The sequence below is a fragment of the Dendrobates tinctorius genome, unplaced genomic scaffold, assembly GCF_039654945.1.
Source record: "Dendrobates tinctorius isolate UK_male_01 unplaced genomic scaffold, ASM3965494v1 ptg000154l, whole genome shotgun sequence".
Classification (NCBI taxonomy): Eukaryota; Metazoa; Chordata; class Amphibia; order Anura; family Dendrobatidae; genus Dendrobates; species Dendrobates tinctorius.
In genome coordinates, this window is record NW_027361821.1 from 9,573,412 (window position 1) to 9,596,649 (window position 23,238).

Consider the following 23,238-nt stretch of genomic DNA (forward strand, 5'->3'; position numbering starts at 1 on the left):
CCTCTCCTGTGTGATACTGACTGCTGAGCTGTGTATCTAATACTATTCTGTGTGATACTGTGTGCTGAGCTGTGTATCTAATCCGATACTGTATGCTGAGCCATGTTATCTAATCATGTCCTGTGTGATACTGACTGCTGAGCCATGTGTCTAATCCTATCCTGTGTGATACTGACTGCTGAGCTGTGTATCTAATCCTATCCTGTGTGATACTGACTGCTGAGCCGTGTATCTAATCCTATTGTGTGTGATACTGTCTGAGCCGTGTATCTAATCCTATCCTGTGATACTGACTGCTGAGCTGTGTATCTATTCCTATCCTGTGTTACTGACTGCTGAGCCATGTGTCTAATCCTTTCCTGTGTGATACTGACTGCTGAGCTGTGTATCTAATCCTATCCTGTGTAATACTGCCTGCTTAGCTGTGTATCTAATCATATCCTGTGTGATACTGACTGCTGAGCTGTGTATCTAATCCTATCCTGTGTGATACTCACTGCTGAGCCATGTGTCTAATCCTCTCCTGTGTATCTAATCCTATCCTGTGTGATACTGGGCTCCCCCTGCAGTCTGTGTCAGAGGGTGGTCTGTGTTGGCACGGTAATAAATTGTTATTTCCAGCTTTACAGAAGGATGACAACACCATAGAAATGATAAGAATAATAGGCAAAATTGTTTGGTGAATTGGAACTCGCGGGGTTAAAATTTCGCCTCACAACATAGCCTATGACGCTTCGGGGTCCTGACGTGTGATTCTGCAAAATTTTGTGGCTGTAGCTGCGACGGTGCAGATGCCAATCCCGGACATACACACACACACACACACACACACACACAACACACACACACACACTTTTTTTCCCCCATTATGTACATAGAGGCAAAATTGTTTGAATTGGAACGCGCGGGGCTAAAATTTCGCCTCACAACATAGCCATGACGCTCTCGGGGTCCAGACGTGTGACTGCCAAATTTTGTGGCTGTAGTTGCGACGGTGCAAATGCCAATCCCGGACATACACATTGAGCTTTATATATTAATCACATGGAGGGTTACACTTTGCTCATGACAGTTTGTCCTTGTAAGGGGGTCTTTCTGAGATGCTGTATTTATTATCCGTTGAGACCTGGTTAAGTGATATGTGGGGACTTATTTGGTATAGTGATGAACCTTTGCTACGTATAGAAGGACCTAGTCTCAAAGTGGTTGTCCACGATTTTGATATTAATGGCCAATCTTTAGGATAGTTCATTCATATCAAATTATGGGGCTACGAAACTTGGCGCCTTAACCAATAACCCCAATGGAGGATGGAGATAAACCTTGTACAGAACGAGGACACAACAAATCCATACATTTGTTTTATCGCCATTCTCGAGCACGACTGCTAAGCTCCAGTTTGTGAATGGGAGCTGAGCTGCAGTAATGGCTGTGATCTTTTGCGTGTTCCAGCTACATACTGTTTAGTGGAGTTATTGAGTGTCATGCTCCATCAATCTTATATTAATTACCTATATTAAAGGGGTTGTCAACACCTGAGTAATGATCCTCCTAGTGCATACATTACATGCAGTATTTGTCATGCGGCATGTTTTGCCGAATACTGTATGTAATGTACACCGTTAGGATTCGGGTTTACTTACCAGTTCTAGAGATGATTGTAAGTATGCGATTTATATACATGTGGTCCCCGTGATGGCTTAGGTACCCACGGCTTTGCGAAGTAGAACATTTTACATTCGCTCATCGGTGGAGAACCCATTTTAGGCTATGTGCACACGTAGCGTTTTAAAACGCTTACTAAAAACCGGACTCCTTCCCAGAAATCGCGCGTTTTTTTCTGCGCGATTTCACTGCGATTATGATGGCGATTTTGCCGCGATTTTCAAGCACTTTCCAAGCTATTTGAAGCATCGCTTGGAAAGTGATTGACAGGTTGGTCACACTCGTCAAACATAGTGTTTGACAAGTGTGACCAGGTTTTTACTATTGAGGCCGCCTATGCGGCGTCAATAGTAAAAGATAGGATGTTAAAATGCTAAAAAAAATAAAACGGTGTATATTTACCTTCCGGCGTCCCGCGCTGCATTCCCGGGCCTCAGCGTTCCCAGTAATGCCTTGCGAGACCTGTGATGAGGTAGTCTCGCGTTGCTATAGCGATCTCGCGAGACCACGTCATCACAGGACCTTGCCGCAAGGCATTACTGGGAACGCTGAGGCCCGGGAATGCATCGCGGGACGCCGGAAAGGTAAATATACCCCGATTTTTTTATTTTTTATTCTTTTTTTTACAGGGGTATGGTACCCTGGGCCTGGAGGACAGTCTCCTCTCCTCCACACCGTGGGTACCAACCGCACATGAGACGTTTATCTTCCCGCATGGTGGGCATAGCCACATGCGGGAAGTAAGCGATTCTCATGAATTCCTATGGGTGCGGAATCGCGGCAATTCTTTGCGATTCCGCACAAAGAATGAGCATGCTGCGATTTTTTCCGCGATGCGATTCTGCCACGGAAAAAAGTGCAGCATTAGCACAGCATGTGCGGAATGCCATAGGAATGCATGGGGGGCGTTCTGTACACGATTTTTAAGCGTTTTCGCGCCGAAAATCGCGGCAAAAACGCTTAAAAATCGCTACATGTGCACACAGCCTTAAGGAGATATCAATTCCTTTTAAGGTTATAATTCTGATAAAAGAAGTACATTAAGAAGTTCCTATAAATATGGCTGCGAAAGATGAACCCAGATTTTACCTGAATTGGTGTTAACACATTAGTGAGCGGAGTATGCTTAATTGCATGCACATTTCAGACTCTTGTTTTATCAGTGTTAGGACATGTCTCACCTGGCAGGAATGAAGAATTTCCATTATGATTTGCATGGTCTTTGTTATTACTTTTTTCACACTTGTTTTATCACCTACGGCAAAATGCAAAGGGTATTTGCTAAAAAAAAAACCAATCTGTATTTCTGGTGAGGGACCTTATTTGACGATGGAAAATACAATCTGATTATATATATATATTTTTTTTTTACAGATTTTAGCAATTACAAAACATTGTGGTGTAGATGAGATGAGTGAAGTGTTAAAAGCTCTTCTAGCCAGGCGGGTTTGCATGCTACACATGCTGTGGGTGTGCATGCTGAATATGCTGTGCAGAGGAGCCACTAACCTCAATAGAAGCCACATTAACATGATAGTGTGAATGTTGCCTGTGTAAAGGTCCAGCCTTGTATCATCAATAGGAATTGGCACAAGGAAAAAAAACCGCCAATAGCATATTTCTAGATTTCTTTGATAAATGTGTGATTGGTGTTATGCATACTTTAGAACAAGGTATCACTATAGAATACATCTTGATGCTGAATTTGAAAGCATATGATTACCTTTTTCCTTAAATATAAGTTAATTTGGCCGGCATGGACTGACTCGCATGTAGTGAAGATGCAAGGAACTGAGCCCCCGCATTATAGCCCTCATTATCCTGTGGATCTAGTACAAATATCCCTGCGGTATGTCTTACCATCTTCCTATAACTTCTTCAATCAGTTGGTTGGTGATTTTAAGAGCTTCTTGACTACTATGACAAGACTCAAAGCCAGCAGAAATAATGTCCTAGGCAGAGGCCTTTCCAATATGTTATCATCAGCCTATATCCCAGAAAAAGAAAAGGCAGCTGCGGTAACCAATGTAAAGTGGTTTGTCTGTTCTACATCAGTCCCATCGCACCGCTGTGTGATAATCTGGAACTGCCACTCTGTTTATGCTTCTAAGTCCTCAAGAGCTGATTTAGCTAGTGTCCATATAGCTAATACTAGCTATGAACCCTTTCTATGCCCGGGTGGAGAGCATTTTTATTGGTATATGGTCTCCCATCCTGGTATGTGCTGCCACCCTCCCTATCCTGGTATGCATGGTCCCCTCACCCCCCCAATCCTGGTATGCATGGCACTCCATTCTTCATCCTGGTATGCATGGTCCCCTCACCCCCCAATCCTGGTATGCATGGTACTCCGTCATTGGTACCCCCCCTTATCCCTATCCTGGTATGTGTGGTGCCCCTCAATCTCCAATCCTGGTATGCATGGTACCCCTCATCCCCCTATCCTGGTATGCATGGTCCTCTCATCCCCCAATCCTGGTATGCATGGTCCTCTCACCCCCTATCCTATGTATGGTCCCCTCACCCCCATTCCTGATATGCATGGTCCTCTCACTCCCCTTTTCCTGGTATGCATGGTTCTCTCATCCCCCAGTCCTGCTATGCATGGTCCTCTCACCCCCTGATCCTGGTATGCATGGTGCTCTTACCCCCAATCCTGGTATACATGGCTGCCCTCACCCCCATTTCGTGGTATGCATGGTCCCCTCCCCTTTCGTGGTATGCATGGTCCCCTCCCCTTTCGTGGTATGCATGGTCCCCTCCCCTTTCGTGGTATGCATGGTCCCCTCACCCCCCTTTTGTTGTATGCATGGTCCCCGCAATCCCTATCCTGATATGCATGGTCCCCTCACCCCCCTTTCGTGATATGCATGGTCCCCTCACCCCCTTATACTGGTATGTATGGTCCCCTCACCCCTATTAAACTACACACATGCAAAAAAAAAAAACATTTATACTCACCCTTCTTTCCTGTGCTCCAGTGCTGTCACGTTCTGCCGGAGTACACGCATGCCCATAGCGCTGTCCGGCGCCATATTGCTAAAGACACTGCAAATGTGTCTTCAGTAAAATTGCGCCGGATCGCGTTATGCGCATGCGCGATTCCGGCCGCACTTCTGCTCCGGCCAAAGAGAAGCGCCACGGCAACGCTCCTCTCGTTCAGGTAGCAATGTAAGTATGGCGCCGGAGATGGCGGTATGCAGTGTGTACGGTACCACCATCTCCGGTGCCATACACACTCCTTACCACTGGATGCCTCGTTCTGTCTGGAGCCAGACTGCGCAGTCTATAAAGGCTTCGGACAGAGTGACGCTTACAGCATTATATTATAGATGGCACACGCAACACTGCATTACCTACCTGAAGGCTGCTATGCTCAGGCTCTATGCCGCACAGAAGGTATGTGCTTTAATAATCTTATCCAAGATCACTCACTAATACAAGAACCAACACTGAGAGACAGTTTATCTGCAATTACCTCTAATAAGAAGACACTAAACACTTTGACTATTACTGTTGGGAGCCTGAAAGAGGACACTAATAACTTCAGCTCAGCATTTAAGTTAGAGTGGGCACAGTAAATTAACCCCTCTTATATTGAGGTACTTAAAGAGAACTGTCCATAAGTGACCACAGTATGGGCCCCCACAAACTCCAATTATACAGCATAAGCAGTCACATAGCCCTCTAAATTCAGCATGAGCCCCAACATAGCCTCCAGTATACAGCATGAGCGTCCCCACAACCCCTTATGTACAACATGAACCTCCACATAGCTTTCAATATACAGTATGAGCCCCCATGTAGCATCATATATACAGTGGGGCAAAAAAGTATTTAGTCAGTCAGCAATAGTGCAAGTTCCACCACTTAAAAAGATGAGAGGCGTCTGTAATTTACATCATAGGTAGACTTCAACTATGGGAGACAAACTGAGAAAAAAAAATCCAGAAAATCACATTGTCTGTTTTTTTTTCCTTTTATTTGCATATTATGGTGGAAAATAAGTATTTGGTCAGAAACAAAATTTCATCTCAATACTTTGTGATATATCCTTTGTTGGCAATGACAGAGGTCAAACGTTTCCTGTAAGTCTTCACAAGGTTGCCACACACTGTTGTTGGTATGTTGGCCCATTCCTCCATGCAGATCTCCTCTAGAGCAGTGATGTTTTTGGCTTTTACTCTTCGCCACGACAGCACCCACTGGAGGTATCGGATCCGCCCATTTGGAACAGGAAACCCTACAGGAAAGATAAAAGGGGCGGTCCGCCTTTCCTCCTCAGTTTTGGTTTCCTGTTCCAAATGGAGCAGGATCCTGCAGGATCTTACCCGGGCCATGCATCCGCCTGTGCGGTCTCCTCGGGAATGGCAGGGGCTGCGGTCCGGAAGCAGCGTCGGGGGAGATTCCGTTTGACGGCTCCCCCCTCGTCTGGTGGCATAGTGGTAATGACCGGGTCCAGGGAGGGCCGCCCGGTCTTACCAGGGAGCGGGCCGGGCCGGTCCGGCATCCGGGGGATCCCCCCCCCCAATCGGTGGGGATATAGCGTGGAGGTGAGGCCATGAGCGCGTGAGTAGCGGTGGCGCGGAAGCCGGCCGGCACCCGACGCTCCTATACCCCGGAAGTAATGGTTGAACTTCCGGGGTAGGATGGCGATGACGCGGCGCATGCGCCCTGTGACAGGGCGACTTCCGGGGGCACGACAAGAAGAAAGATAAAACAGCGCTGCATCGTTGGAACCATGTCGTCCCCCGCAGAGTCGCAAACCCCAGCAGGGGATTCAGCTGGGGGCAACTCCACCAGGGACCGCAGCGCCAGGACAGAGACTGCCCGCAGGAGCGAGGCAGCAGAAACCCGATCCAGACCGTCTCAGCCATCCGACCCGGTATTAAGCTTCACTGGGTGAGTGTGCAAAGTATATACTCTACCTATTAAGCTAACCTCCTCCCTCCCCCCCTCTCTCTTTACCTTTGACCTCTCACTTCAGTCAAAGAAAAAAGAAAAAACTAAACATAAAGAATGCGCATTATGTTCAGATCCTCTCCCTGACTCCTACCCCAAAAAACTCTGCAAACAATGCATGAAAGAGACCAGGCAGGGGTCGACGATATCTTCCAAAGATATCCGAGCCATAATTAGGGAGGAAATACAAGCCATCAACCGCGCCAGCACTCCCGCAGAGTCCAGTCATAAGAAACAGGTCATTGTTAGTTCAGAGTCAGAGGAAGAACAGGAGTTAAACTCGGGCTCCGCATCCACGTCCTCATCGTCATCCTCGGAGATGGAAGGACGCGCATGTTTTCCACTGGACAGCGTAGATAACCTTGTAAAAGCGGTTAGAAATACTATGGGATGTGAAGAAGAAAGGGGAGCCCAAACCGCGCAGGACATTATGTTTGCGGGATTGGCAGAGAAAAAGAGGAGATCATTTCCGGTGATACCGGCAATTAAGGACCTCATCAAAAAAGAGTGGGAGAAACACGACCAGAGGGGTTTTCTCCCATCAGCTTCAAAACGGAAATACCCGTTCACTGATGAAGATCTATTAAAATGGACTAAAGTACCAAAGGTGGATGCCGTCATATCCTCCACTTCCAAACAGACCTCGATCCCGGTCGAGGACGCAGGATTGTTAGCAGACCCATTAGACCGAAAGGCTGAATCTTCGCTCAAAAGGTCCTGGGAATCCACCACCAGGGTATTCAAACCCGCAATAGCCAGCACATGTACTGCTAGATCAATGCTGGTATGGCTAGATCAATTAGACCAGCAGATTGAGCAAAGAGTGTCAAGGGAGAAACTGCGTGCAGCCATCCCGTTGATAAGAGGTACAGCTGCCTTTATGGCAGACGCTTCAGCGGACACCCTAAGACTGGCAGCGAGGTCGGCAGCCCTGGTGAATAACGCCAGACGCGCGCTGTGGATAAAGAGCTGGAAAGGGGATGCACAATCAAAATCCAAAATTAGTGCAACCCCATGCGAGGGTGAGTTCCTCTTTGGAAAAGCCTTAGACGAAATTCTCGCCAAGGCAAAAGAAAGGAAAAAGGCCTTCAGTGATTCTCCCATTCCGTTTTATAGGAAAACCTTTAAAAGACGGCCATTCGGGAGAAGAAGGCAATCGGACAGAACGAACAGATGGGCCACGAAAGACGAAAAGCAGAAGGGTACCATCTTCAGAGGGCCAACATATAGGAGAGATAAAAATTAAGAGTTTAGACCCACCAGTTGGGGGTAGATTAAAAATTTTTTTTACCAAGTGGGAACAAATTACGTTAAACCCATGGATTTTGAACATAATCAAAGAAGGAATAAAGATTGAATTCCTTCGGATCCCCTATGAGTTCTTTGTTATAACTCGCCTTAATTCCTCACTTCAGCAAAAGGCTCTCGAAGACGAGATTCGAGTCCTACTAGCTAAAAAAGTTTTAGTTGACGTCCCTGAGGAACAACAGGGTAGAGGCTTTTACTCTCCCCTGTTTTTGGTGCCTAAACCAGACGGTACGTTTAGAACCATTATTAATTTAAAGAAGCTAAATTCATTTATAAAAAATTATAATTTCAAAATGGAATCAATTAGATCCACTATAAAGCTTCTTTTCCCAAATTGCGTAATGGCAGGGATTGATTTAAAAGATGCTTATTATCATCTCCCTATACACAACAGATTCCAGAAATACCTGAGAGTCGCAGTGGAAGTCGAGGGAAGGATTCGTCATTTCCAATACGCGGCAATGCCCTTCGGGCTTTCCACGGCACCAAGAATATTTACCAAGGTGATGGCCTACCTTCGCCAAAAAGACACACTAATTGTGCCATATCTAGACGACTTCCTAATAATTGGGAATTCAGTCAAACAATGTACTGAACGCGTAACTGACGCAATCTCCTCTTTTCAGAGCCTTGGCTGGATCATCAATATCCAAAAGTCCAGACTCGATCCGCAATCTCTCCAGACATTTCTAGGATTTCAACTAGATTCCTTGACCCAGAGATGTCTACTACCTCAGGTAAAAATCACCCTCACAAAACAAAAAATACAAGCAGCTATAGATAAACCACGTGTATCCTTGAGAGAAGCAATGTCACTATTAGGATCACTAAATTCTTGCACCCCAGCAGTCCGGTGGGCCCAGTACCATGTCCGTATGCTACAACACCAGATCCTCCAAGAGGATAAGCGACATAGTGGTCATTTGCAGAGCAAAATAACCCTGTCACAAGAAGTCTTGACTTCCCTAGAGTGGTGGTTAGACGATAACCATTTATGTTCAGGAGTTCCATGGGTTATAGTTCCATCCTGTATCGTAACCACCGATGCCAGTCCCCAGGGCTGGGAGCCCACATGGAGAATGGGTTTCGTCAGGGAAGGTGGAGTAAAGAGGAATGCAATTACTCATCTAATTTAAAAGAACTGACTGCAGTGTTCTATGCTCTATACAACTTCCTTCCGCAGCTCCAACAGAAGCATGTAAGGATCCTGTCGGACAACACCACCACAGTGGCATATATAAACAGACAAGGAGGAACTCGATCAGAGACTCTGATGTCTTCAGCGGCAAGAATTTTAAACTTAGCAGAAAACTATTTTTTGTCCCTCTCGGCCCTTCATATCAGAGGCGAGAGCAATCAAAAGGCAGACTTCCTAAGCCGACACACTCTACGACAAGGAGAGTGGTGCCTCAATCGGAAGGTCTTCAGGGACATAGTAGCCTCATGGGGACAACCCGAGGTGGACCTTTTCGCCACAAAGGAGAACAGGCAGATAAAAACATTTGCCTCCCTATCTCCGTCAGATCACCCAGACATACTGGACGCCTTTCTAGCTCCATGGAATTTCAACCTGGCGTATGCGTTCCCTCCATTGATCCTCCTACCTCAAGTAATTCGGAAGATCAGAGACGACAAAGCAAGAATAATCTTAATAGCACCGTTCTGGCCAAAAAGACCGTGGTTTTCGTGGCTGCAGATTATGTCAATAACAGATCCTTGGATCCTTCCGACTGCCAATCTACTCTCCCAAGGCCCCTTTTTCCACCCTCAAGTGCTCAGCTTGCACTTGACGGCGTGGAATTTTAGAGGCAGTTATTGAGGACAAGAGGATTCTCGGAGTCCTTAATTACTACACTACTACAAAGTAGAAAACAGTCCACAACCCAAATTTACACTAGAATATGGAAAAAATTTCTTCAATTCCATACAGTACCTCATACAGCAGAAGTTCCGATAATCCCAATCTTGGAATTTCTGCAGAAGGGGAAAGACTTAGGCTTAGCAGTAAATACACTGAGAGTACAAATATCGGCATTAGGAGCACTATATGGCCATAATATAGCAGGCAACAAGTGGATAACTCGTTTCATTACAGCATGTGAACGAATAGCTCCAATCCACATACCCTCCGTCCCTACATGGGATCTAAATCTGGTCTTAGACGCCCTAACGGTAGACCCCTTTGAGCCGATCGACACAATACCCTTCAAATACTTAGCACTTAAAATGGCCCTCTTAGTATCACTGACCTCAGCTAGAAGAGTGGGTGATATCCAGGCCTTGTCAATAGATCCACCTTTTTTCCAAGAATACCAAGACAGATTGGTATTAAAACCAGACCCTGCCTACCTGCCAAAAGTGGCAACAAAATACCATAGATCTCAGGAGATACTCCTCCCAACCTTCTATAAAAATCCCTCTACTCCGGAAGAGCAGAAGTTCCATACTCTGGACGTCAAAAGAACTGTCCTAAAATGTATTGAGAGGTCCAACAGTTGGAGGCAGAGTAGGGCCCTATTTGTTTCATTTCAGGGCTGTAAGAAGGGGTATGGAGTCACGAAGAGCACCATTTCCCGGTGGATCAGAGAGGCCATTCGTTTAGCCTACTCCGCAAAAAACGAAGATCCTCCAGGGAACATCAGGGCGCATTCCACCAGGGCAATGGCAACCTCTTGGGCGGAAAGGGGAGATGTTCCGATTGAAACTATATGTAAGGCGGCAGTTTGCTCATCCCCTTCTACCTTCTATAACCACTACAGACTTGATCTTTCATCAACCTCTGACTTAAGCTTTGGCAGGACTATCCTTGGCACGGTGGTCCCACCCAGGTGATGGTCTCTGGAATCTCTCCAGTGGGTGCTGTCGTGGCGAAGAGTAAAAAGCCGGATTACTTACCGGTAATGCTCTTTTAATGAGTCCACGACAGCACCCGTTCACTTCCCCCCCTAAGGATATCAATAGTTAAAGTATATTAACCAAATAATGGATAAGAAAGATGTTAAAATAAGAGAACATTGCCTAATCCTTGGCGGTCCTTCTGGTACTCTGAAATGAAAAACTGAGGAGGAAAGGCGGACCGCCCCTTTTATCTTTCCTGTAGGGTTTCCTGTTCCAAATGGGCGGATCCGATACCTCCAGTGGGTGCTGTCGTGGACTCATTAAAAGAGCATTACCGGTAAGTAATCCGGCTTTTTCGCTTGGCAACACGGACTTTCAACTCCCTCCAAAGGTTTTCTATAGGGTTGAGATCTGGAGACTGGCTAGGCCACTCCAGGACCTTGAAATGTTTCTTACGAAGCCACTCCTTCGTTGCCCTGGCGGTGTGCTTTGGATCATTGTCATGTTGAAAGACTCAGCCACATTTCATCATCAATGCCCTTGCTGATGTAAGGAGGTTTGCACTCAAAATCTCACGATACATGGCCCCATTCATTCTTTCATGTACCCGGATCAGTCGTCCTGGCCCCTTTGCAGAGAAACAGCCCCAAAGCATGATGTTTCCACCACCATGCTTTACAGTAGGTATGGTGTTTGATGGATGCAACTCAGTATTCTTTTTCCTCCAAACACGACAAGTTGTGTTTCTACCAAACAGTTCCAGTTTGGTTTCATCAGACCATAGGACATTCTCCCAAAACTCCTCTGGATCATCCAAATGCTCTCTAGCAAACTTCAGACGGGCCCGGACATGTACAGGCTTGAGTAGTGGGACACGTCTGGCACTGCAGGATCTGAGTCCATGGTGGCGTAGTGTGTTACTTATGGTAGGCCTTGTTACATTGGTCCCAGCTCTCTGCAGTTCATTCACTAGGTCCCCCCGCGTGGTTCTGGGATTTTTGCTCACCGTTCTTGTGATCATTCTGACCCCACGGGGTGGGATTTTGCGTGGAGAACCAGATCGAGGGAGATTATCAGTGGTCTTGTATGTCTTCCATTTTCTAATTATTGCTCCCACAGTTGATTTCTTCACTCCAAGCTGGTTGGCTATTGCAGATTCAGTCTTCCCAGCCTGGTGCAGGGCTACAATTTTGTTCCTGGTGTCCTTTGACAGCTCTTTGGTCTTCACCATAGTGGAGTTTGGAGTCAAACTGTTTGAGGGTGTGCACAGGTGTCTTTTTGTACTGATAACAAGTTTAAACAGGTGCCATTACTACAGGTAATGAGTGGAGGAAAGAGGAGACTCTTAAAGAAGTAGTTACAGGTCTGTGAGAGCCAGAAATCTTGATTGCTTGTTTCTGACCAAATACTTATTTTCCACCATAATATGCAAATAAAAGGAAAAAAAAACAGACAATGTGATTTTCTGGATTTTTTTTTCTCAGTTTGTCTCCCATAGTTGAGGTCTACCTATGATGTAAATTACAGACGCCTCTCATCTTTTTAAGTGGTGGAACTTGCACTATTGCTGACTGACTAAATACTTTTTTGCCCCACTGTATATATGTAAATGTCCCATACATATAGAAAAAAATATACCTCATTCCTGTTTGCCCAGCATTTGACTCCTGTTTTCTGCACACTGACTCTACGCAGCAACAGAAGCACGATGTAGTGAAGTCATCGCATCTGCTTGCTCACACGCTGGTTGGTGGAAAAAGGAGCTGGGGGCCTGTCCTCCACCAATGTTTTCACCGCATTTCGCAGCTTGAAGGTGTGGATAGCGGTGGCAGAGGGCATCCCATTTGCCACTGTTTTCAGCCTCTCTGCTGTCTGAGCCTGTGGGTCAGATGTGACCCATGGGCTTCGCTTTGCCCAGCTATGCTCTATGTTGTAACTTTGGGGAAGATCCCTATTTTTGATTTGGCAGCTAATGCATTGACGTGGCTGGGTATCAATTAACAAACTTCATGACAAACACCTCTGATGGTGTATGTTGCTGAGGTATATACAGTCATATGTAAAAGTTTGGGCACCCCTATTAATGTTAACCTTTTTTCTTTATAACAATTTTGGTTTTTGCAACAGGTATTTCAGTTTCATATATCTAATAACTGATGGACTTGGTTATATTTCTGGATTCAAATGAGGCTTATTGTACTAACAGAAAATGTGCAATCTGCATTTAAACAAAATTTGACCGGTGCAAAAGTATGGGCACCCTTTTCATTTTCTTGATTTGAACACTCCTAACTACTTTTTACTGACTTCCTGAAGCACTAAATTGGTTTTGTAACCTCATTGAGCTTTGAACTTCATAGCCAGGTGTATCAAATCATGAGAAAAGGTATTTAAAGTGGCCACTTGCAAGTAGTTCTCCTATTTGATTCTCCTATGACGAGTGGCATCATGGGATCCTCAAAACAACTCTCAAATGATCTGAAAACAAAGATTATTCAACATAGCTTTTCAGGGGAAGGATACAAAAAGTTGTCTCAGAGATTTAACCAGTCAGTTTCCACTGTGAGGAACATAGTAAGGAAATGGAAGAACACAGGTACAGTTCTTGTTAAGCCCAGAAGTGGCAGGCCAAGAAAAATATCAGAAAGGCAGAGAAGAAGAATGGTGAGAACAGTCAAGGACAATCCACAGACCACCTCCAAAGACCTGCAGCATCATCTTACTGCAGATGGTGTCACTGTGCATCGGTCAACAATACAGCGCACTTTGCACAAGGAGAAGCTGTATGGGAGAGTGATGCGAAAGAAGCCGTTTCTGCAAGCACGCCACAAACAGAGTCGCCTGAGGTATGCAAAAGCACATTTGGACAAGCCAGTTACATTTTGGAAGAAGGTCCTGTGAACTGATGAAACAAAGATTGAGTTGTTTGGTCATACAAAAAGGCGTTATGCATGCGCTGTATTGTTGACCGATGCACAGTGACACCATCTGCAGCAAGATGATGCTGCAGGTCTTTGGAGGTGGTCTGTGGATTGTCCTTGACTGTTCTCACCATTCTTCTTCTCTGCCTTTCTGATATTTTTCTTGGCCTGCCACTTCTGGGCTTAACAAGAACTGTACCTGTGTTCTTCCATTTCCTTACTATGTTCCTCACAGTGGAAACTGACTGGTTAAATCTCTGAGACAACTTTTTGTATCCTTCCCCTGAAAAGCTATGTTGAATAATCTTTGTTTTCAGATCATTTGAGAGTTGTTTTGAGGAGCCCATGATGCCACTCTTCATAGGAGAATCAAATAGGAGAACTACTTGCAAGTGGCCACTTTAAATACCTTTTCTCATGATTTGATACACCTGGCTATGAAGTTCAAAGCTCAATGAGGTTACAAAACCAATTTAGTGCTTCAGGAAGTCAGTAAAAAGTAGTTAGGAGTGTTCAAATCAAGAAAATGATAAGGGTGCCCATACTTTTGCACCGGTCAAATTTTGTTTAAATGCAAATTGCACATTTTCTGTTAGTACAATAAACCTCATTTGAATCCAGAAATATAACTGAGTCCATCAGTTATTAGATATATGAAACTGAAATACCTGTTGCAAAAACCAAAATTGTTATAAAGAAAAAAGGTTAACATTAATAGGGGTGCCCAAACTTTTACATATGACTGTATATGATGTCTTTTATTTTTCTGCTAATGATCCTTATAGCAGGACTGACTGTTGCTGGTTCACATTGTAGCTGGTTGTAACCCTTTTATTTTTTGGGTGGTAACGCACTTGCACATAGCTAGAGTTTTTACATACAATTTTAGAAACCTGTGCCTGTATCTGATATATCTTGGTTCAAGATATATGCTTGCCCATATCCTTACACTGAGGAAGAAATTTGTCTGTAATAGTTACATATACCTGTTTTTATTAATAAGGTAACACTTAACAGCCTTGTGGATCATTATCTACATATTTACAATCTATATTTGCATCCGTTGCAGTTTCTACTTCTGTCACATTTTTACCCTGGTCAGTATGGCACAGCAGGTTGATAATACCTGCTGTATCTTGTTACAGTTACTCATCCATAGAGTATTATGTGCTTTGTTGTACATTTGTGGTATGTAACACTCCAAAAAAGTGTTGACTTTTTTTTCTGGGTTCAGTTACTCATCTCTACACAATTACATGTTTTATTGTACATTTCTTGGTTACATAACACTCTAAAAAAAAAAAAAAAAAAGTTTTTTTTTTCTGGATTCAATTACTTTTCCATACAGCATTGTGTGCTCTGTTACGTGGTGGTATATAACTAAAAAAAAAAAAAAAAAAAGTAAAATTTTTCTGGATTCAATCTGTCATCCATACAGTTTTACGTGCTTAGTGGGCAATAAGAAGGGCAGAATCACACAAGACTCTCAAAGGAGTGACCAGAGAAATATTGGAGCCAGACCAATGTGGCGTGACAGCAGACATGGTAAGAGCCTTGGGTTCTGAACCAACCACTTTCCTGGAGCCACCAAGGTCAGAACCAAGGCCGTAGCCTTCACCGCTGGGGCTCTTGCATACTGTGGATGGGAGAAAGGACTCGGGTGGCCTAGGCTGGTCGGGAGATGCTACGAGGCAAGCCAGGACCAGGCCTGGAGAAATGCTAGCGAGCCCTTTAGCCGCAAGGTACTAAAAGTTGGCATCCCAGGGGAGGTCGTCATGTATGACCGGCAATGGAAACCGGGGTCCATCGAAGATTTTGGGACCCATTATCACATCTCGATCAACCAGCGGGCAGTAGAAATAAAACACTTGGCTTGAAGGCTGCAAGAGCTGTAGTGGCAACATTGCTGGTATGGGGTAGGTGGGATCTGAGAAGGAAGAAGCAGGATGAACCCTTTTTGGGGAATGAATGGGCCTGGTTGGGGCTCCTCCAGGCGGATTGAGAAGGGGCTACTATCACCCCCAAGAGTTTGGACTGTCCTAGGGGTTCCCCACTTCCTATGCCGGGAGCAGGTGACATAGGGGACTGTCATGAATTTCTACATGTTGGGGGCTCTTGGATACCCAAAGCCAGGGTCACTTGCAACCCATGCACCTGGAAATCGAGCTCCAGGAAGCAGATGGAGGCAGTCCCCTAGCCTACAGAGGAAGGAGAAGCAGACATCACAAGAAAATTACTGTATTTCCCTCCTGTGGCAAAGTCACTGGAAAAGTACTGTAGGGGAGATATGTTTCTCTGAGGCTATTGGCTTGAGTGATGTGAAACCCAGAAGTTTTGCTCCAGCACACTAAGTGTTGAGAGGGGTTAAACAGTCATTTTAAAAGGGCTGAGTTTTTTAGAACAACCATAGAATGAGCTGGAGGTTTGCCATATCCTCCACCCCAGCGGTGTGGCTTGGGATTCAAATAGTCGGCCTTCTGAGGCATTCAGGGATCAGTGTTGTCTGGAGATGCTAGCTCCAGAGAGGTGTTCCTGTTTGTGCTAACCTGAACACTGTTTTGCTAACTGAGCAGTCAGTTCCCTGCAACCACAAGGATTGTGCTTTGTGTTACTACTTTGTTTTGTTTTTCTGTTTTGCCCAAAGGGTTGTGTTTATTTTTACTTCACCATGGTTTATGCCTTATGTATATAATAAACCAGTGAAGGACTTAGAGACAATGTTCCCATGTCTACCTTTATGTACAGCTGAGTGAGCTGAACTACTATAGGTGGTAGAAAATAAGGGCAACGTTCTAGGAACAAAGATAACGGCTGTGAACAAATCGCATGTCCTAGGTAAAGGCTGACATAAGCCAAGAGACAACAATAGACAGCATGGAGGAACTTGCCAAGCACTGGCCCAGGTTCAACAATAGCAGCAGCAAATAAATCAACAACAGCAACTGGCACAACAGGAGACAAACTTGGGGCGAAGCCCCAACAGCAGCAGGAGGTGCTCACACAGCAGATGGAACTCCTCACAGAGGTCATTTGTGGGAAGCCAGCAGCCCCTCTCCAAGTGATGACTCATACATCTGGAAAGCGGTAAGATGAGCCATTCAAAAAATGACCTCAAGGGATGATGTGGAGGCATTTTTGACTGTTTTTGAAAGGGTGGCAGAGTGAGAGAAGCTGCCACCAGAGCAGTGGTCCATGGTGCTGGCCCCCTAACTGGTGAGCCCCAAAAGGCTTTTTTTGACCTGGAATTACAGGATGCAAAGGAATATGCCAAATTAAATACTGAAATATTAGCACGCGTGGGAGTGCCTGTCGGTCAGAGCTGAAAAGGTTCACCACTGGATATGTGACAAGCCCTCTCGTTCCCAAATGTTTGACTTACTACATCTTGTACAGAAGTGGTTGCTGATGGAGTCCTCCACTCCAGCCCAGATGGTTGAGTGGGTTCTCATGGACAGATTGGTTGACTCCCTTCCTAGGTTGTTGCAAACCTGGGATGCCCAGGGAGAACAATAGAGCATACAAAGCCTACAAGAAGCAAAATGAACATAAACCCTGCTGTAACTGAATAAGTAAAAACCAAAAGTTCATATAGGGTTTTTAGTAACTCTGTTTTTGATCAAAAATAGCATAAAAGCCATCCCACCGTCAGCAAGGTGACCCTGTTTGGAATGGTCCTTGGTCCTACACTGTCTAATATTAAAAACCTTACCATGTGTCAGAGTTAGCCTCAGTGTGTAAATAAGGGCAGGCAAAGGATCGAGTACAGCTGTTCGTACTATATTTATCCCGTCTGCAGTTTGGGCTATCAGCCTGGTGAGGGGCTCCAGCCATATCCCATGGCAATAAATGGTGTACTGGTATCGGGACTCTTGGACTCAGGGAGTTTGGTGACCCTGGTAAGGCTACACTTCCACTCCAGTGGATCCCCAGGAAAAAATGTGGTTGTCCGTTGTATTCACAGGGAGATTGAGGACTACCCTATTGCCAGAATAACCAAAAACAAATTGTGGGGCTGAGTCGCATATGTTTTGGGGTGGTTAAGGACCTGCTACACCTGGTGATAATAGGGCGGGACTTTAGCCTGTTCTAGGACTTATGGCAGAAGACTGTAGCATGTGACTCAGACAGGTTCTAGTTCCATCATGATGAATCTCCATCGCAGTTGTAGGTGGATGAGTTCCCCCTGTGTCCTTGCTGGTGATGAGGACGAGACTGTGACCAATGAAGCAGAGATTCCTGAGTTGGGGGTTTCTGGGGGGACTTTTGGGACTGCTCAAATGAAGGATCTTATGTTTAAAAGTGCATTTGACCATGTGACTGTAATAAAAGGGGTTGCCCAAGAGCCGAGGGCCGCCACCAGCTTCCCACGTATTTAACTAAGAGCTGCCTTATTGGGTCACTTAACCGAGATTGTAAGTGATAGAGCAGTGAGGGAGATCCTCCTTCAAGCGCAAGAAAGCCCAGGCAAGGGTCTACAATCTGTCACCGAGACTGTTGATCCCTGGAGACTGGGTGTGGGTGTTGATTTCTATGGGGGAAAGTAAGTTCCTGGCCAAACGGCAAGGGCTATACAAGTTGGTCAAAAAGTTAAGTGATGTAAACTGCAAGGTCCACCAGCCAGGGAGAAGAAAGCCATACAAGTGTACCACGTTTACCAGCTCATACATGGCGAGACAGGGATCTGGTGGAGGCTGCTTGCCTGGGGGCAAATCCTGAAGCCAGGGTTGAGGATGTCGTGGCAGAGACAGTCACTAGCCCAGAAGCAACAGTGCAGAGCTGCTTCAGCAGAAATGGGACCTGTTTTCGTAGTTGCTAGGATGTACGTAGGTTGCGGAGCATGAAATCCTGACAGAACCACATATGAATGTGAACCAAAAGCCGCATCTGATTCCTGAAGGCCGACCCTAGGTAATCTCCAAGGACGTGAGGAGAATGTAGAGCCTGAGCGTCATCGAGCAATCAAAGAGCGTCTTGTCCAGCCCCATTGTCCTGGTAATGAAACCTGATGAAGAATGGCCTTTTTGCAATGATTACATAAATCTAAATGAGGTTTCCAAGTTTGACGATGTACCCAGTGCCCCATGTGGATGTACTCTTTGAAGAGGCTAGGGTCAGCTAGATATATCACCATCCTGTACCTAACGAAAGGGTACTGGCAAATTCCCTTGTCCCCAAGTGCCAGAAGAAGACTACCTTCTCTCTACCTGATGGGTGCTTTTGATATACCAGGATGCCGTTCAGTCTGCAGGAATCCCCAGCTACCCTCCAGAGGGCCATGGACCAGATCCTAGCCTCTCTCAAAAAGTACGCCACAGCTTGTCTGGATGACATCGTGATCTTCAGCCCGGATTGAGGAAGTCACCTGCAGAAGGTCCAGGCAGTACTGGATGCAATGAAGGCCGGGTTTAGCATAAACCCAAAGAAGTTCGCCATGGAGAAAGACTAGGCAAAATATTTCACCATGATAGCTACCACCCTGACTGATCTTCTTAAGGGCACGAAGACATTGATGGCTAAATGGTCTTTTGAAGCTCGGCCTATGTAAATAGCCTGTCTTGATCGCACCAGACTTCACTATGGAGTTTGTGGACCAGACAGATGCCTTTGAGGTCTGTTTGGGAGATAGATGGGGATGAACATCCAGATCTATACCTGAGTAGTAAGCTCTCCTCCTGTGAAAAGAACTATGCCATTGTAGAGAAATAGTGCTTGGCCATAAAATGGGTAATTGACACACTGAGGTACTACCTTTTAAGCCTGAAGTTCAGGCTAGTGTCAGACCATGCACCCTTTAAATGGATGAGGGAAAGGAAGGGGAAGAATGAGTGGGTGTTTTCTATTGCTCCAGGACTTTAGTTTTCATGTGGAGCACAGGTCTGGGAAACTACATGGTAATGCAGATGCCTTGTGAAGACTTGCCTGTATAGTAAGGAAATGTGCCAAACCCCCCAGCTTTTGGCCGATGGGTGGGATATGTGACAGTCACCGGCAAAGTACTGAAGGGGAGATATGTTTCCCTGTTTAGCTTCAGTGACCCAGAAGTTTTGCTACAGCACACTAAGTGTTGAGCGGAGTTCAGGAGCCATTTTAAAAGGGCTGTTTTTTTTTAGAACAAAGAGCGGGTGGGAGATTTTTCTCCATATTACCACCCCAGAGTGTAGTTTGGGATTCAAGTAGTCGGCCTTCTGAGGAATTCAGGGTTCAGTGTGTCTGAAGAGGCTAAGGATGACTGGATGACCCTACTTATATTTTTTTCTTGGCTTTGCAATTTGTACAAAGCCTTTATAAGTGTAGGGGTACATCAACTACAGTTTCAAAATATTGTAATGAGGCCCTCCAGTTGTTGCCTTCAAGGGTCTATGGATGAACCTTCTTATATTTTTTTTCCTGGCTTTGCACTACAACTACACTTAGTTCACAATATTTGAATGAGGTACTTCATTTGGTGCCTTCAAGGGCATATGGATGACCCTGCTTGTAATTTTTGGCAGACTTTGCACTGTTCAGAACTTTTGAGTGTAGGAGTGCCACAACTAAGCTTTGTTCACAATATTTGATTGAGGCAGTACAGTTGGTGCCTTCAAAGTGTGTCTGAAAGAACCTGCTTCTAATTTTGGGCAGAATTTGCTCCTAGTGCATAGCCTTTATGAATCTAGGAGTACCACTATATAACAATTTGATCAAAATATGCATGAGGCCCTGATTTAAGTCTAATACAGGGTGTATCTGAGTCCCTATTCCATCACAATCTTTGCAGTTCTTACTTCCTTCATTAATTAAACTGAAATTTCCAATTTTTTTACACAAATTAAAATTTTGATTTACTTAAATTTTTTTTTTTTCTTTAAATCCTTTTTAATTTTTGCCTAATATATCATATATGCTTCAAGGGGTCTTCACCATGCTGTTCTCCTTCTGTTCAGCACTTTTTCAATCCATTTCAACATTTTCACTGCCTCCAGACTGGCTTGTAGGGTCTGACATTTTACTCATTAGATAAAACGAGCATCCGAGCACTAGGAATTGCTCGGTTTGAGTAACGAGCAACCCAGCATTTGAGTGCTTGCTCATCTCTAGTATTAATATCTCAAGATTGGTGTTATGAGTGTCAGGAACGCCGCACTGCACTTGCTCACTGAGCTAGTGCGTGTGTCCTGAGTAAAACTGTGTTCAGAGATACCTGTGGAGCAGGGCAGCAGCGGTGAAGATGCGTGCTTCAGACTAGCAGGACCTGAAGCACGTGACTGCTGGGGGCTTGGCCTAAACTCCAGAGAGCTAGGAGCTATAGGAAAACTCCTAGAAAGGTAACTATGGGACAAAGTTACCAAGGGGCATAAACCAGATCAAGTCGGGGTCAAAACACGAGATAGCACGACAGTACCAAAGGGTTAGACAGAACGGATAGTCAGGACGTAGCAGTAGATCAGAAAACCAGAACGGGCAATAGACGGTACAATAGGGACAAACTGTAACGGAGTAACAATAGCCAAGCCAGGAGGTCAGAATTGGAGAAGACAATAGTACCAAAACGTGAGACAGAACAGAGTGAGGGGACAGACCGGGTCATACATGGGAAGCAAACAAGCAATGCAGTATACACGCACACCAGGAGGGTCAGACGCACAGCCAAAATAACAGTATAGCTCAAGGCCCACCAACAGATCATGTTTTCAGGATTTCCTTTGTATTGCACAGGTGAAGCAATTATCACCTGAGCAATACTAAGGAAATCCTGAAAACATGATTTGTTGTTGGGCCTTGAGGACTGGAGTTGGGGAACCCTAGTCAGGATTGAGTATAAATACCCCTCCCAGATCCAAAGGGAGGCCAGCAAAATTAACTCTGAGAAAACAGGACATTAACCATGTCCTATCCATGACAGTACCCCCCTCTTAATGGGGGGGCCACTGGACCCCCAGGTTTCTCAGGGTATCTGGCATGAAAAGCCTGCACCAGTCGATCAGCGTGCACCGAACTGGCCGGAACCCATGACCGATCCTCAATGGAATATCTGTTATGAATGAGTCACCGAGGAGGAGAGCAGGTCCAGGCTAAGCCACAGAAAACCAGAGAGGTTGGTACCTATGCGGATTGCAGACCCCTGATCCTATCCACACAACTAGCAGTAGCCGTGGAGCGTACCTACGATGATCCTAGATGCCTCAGCACAGCCGGAGAGCTAGCTAAGCCTAAAGCAAGAAAGGGGAAATCTAAACTGCCCCAGAACAGACCCCAAAGGAATAGATAGCCCCCAAACATATATTTTCGGTGAGACAAGACGAAAACACAAACACAGGCAGGAAAATAGACTGAACGAATGATGGGGCCCACACTGACTAGATAGGACAGGAAAGGAAAGACACTCTGCAATCACGCAAAAAACCCTGCAAAAAGTCCAACACGTCTGATGCAAAAAACACAGAAGTCACACGACTTCACCCCCCACTATATCAGCACTCTGGTCTCTTTTTGCTCTGCTTTCAGAATATACCAATCTAACAGGATAAAACTAACTGGCACAAGCAGTAACATATGGGCGGTGATTCAGCACAGCCCCAGCCGGAGCTGGCTTACCGGCACCAAGAAGATATAGACAAAACCAGATCAAATGCAAACAGAATAGCAAATAAACCACTTAGCTGAACATGCAGGGACAGAGCTGGAGGAACAGGAAGCAAATCACCAGCAGGGATAGAGGGAGTCGGCTGTTAAATCCAAATCTGAAACCCCAGATCTCCAATCGTCATCATCATTATCAGGTGGCAAGCCTCTGTCAATCAGATCAGCTCCGGTAACCACCAGAGGGAGACCAGAAAGAGAACTCGCAACCCCTCTGTCGATCTGACCAGCTCCACTACCTTCAGTAATAATCAGAGGGAGGCCAGAAAGCGAATTCACATCAAATATCCCTTCCAATGAATAAGGTACTGAAGTCTCCGGCGCACCCACCATGAATCAATGATGCGCCCTACCTCGTACTTCAGTTGACCCTCTACCAATACTGGTGGAGCCACGGATGCATGACGCTGCATGCGTCCTGCGTCCCCTATCTTTATCACTGGGGATGCAGGCCGTGCGCAGTATGCATTTGGCAGCGCATGCGTCCTTTTGACGGTGCGCCGAGCGCAACCAAATTGCAGCAGGTTGCGTTTGGTGCTGGTTGGCGCACCGTCAAAAGGACGCATGCGCCGCCAAACGCATACTGCGAACGGCCTGCGTCCCCAGTGATAAAGATAGGGGACGCATGCAGCATCATGTGCCGCTAGGCAGAGCTACCGGAGGAGCTGTAGGGGGCGGGGCTTAGCGGCGGCCGTGAGCAGGCCGTCGCACCCTGAAACGCTAATGTGAAACCAGCCTTATTGAGAATCACAACTTGGGCATCAATCACATTAATGGAGGAACCACAGTCAACAAAGGCGGTGGTCATAACAGGACCGCCAGCAAGTTCCAATTCAACCTGGAGCACCATCTTTGTATGTGAGAAAAAATGTACCTGGGAGTCTGGACAACCTCCTCGATTGTTGCCCAGAATCAGTCGTTTTTC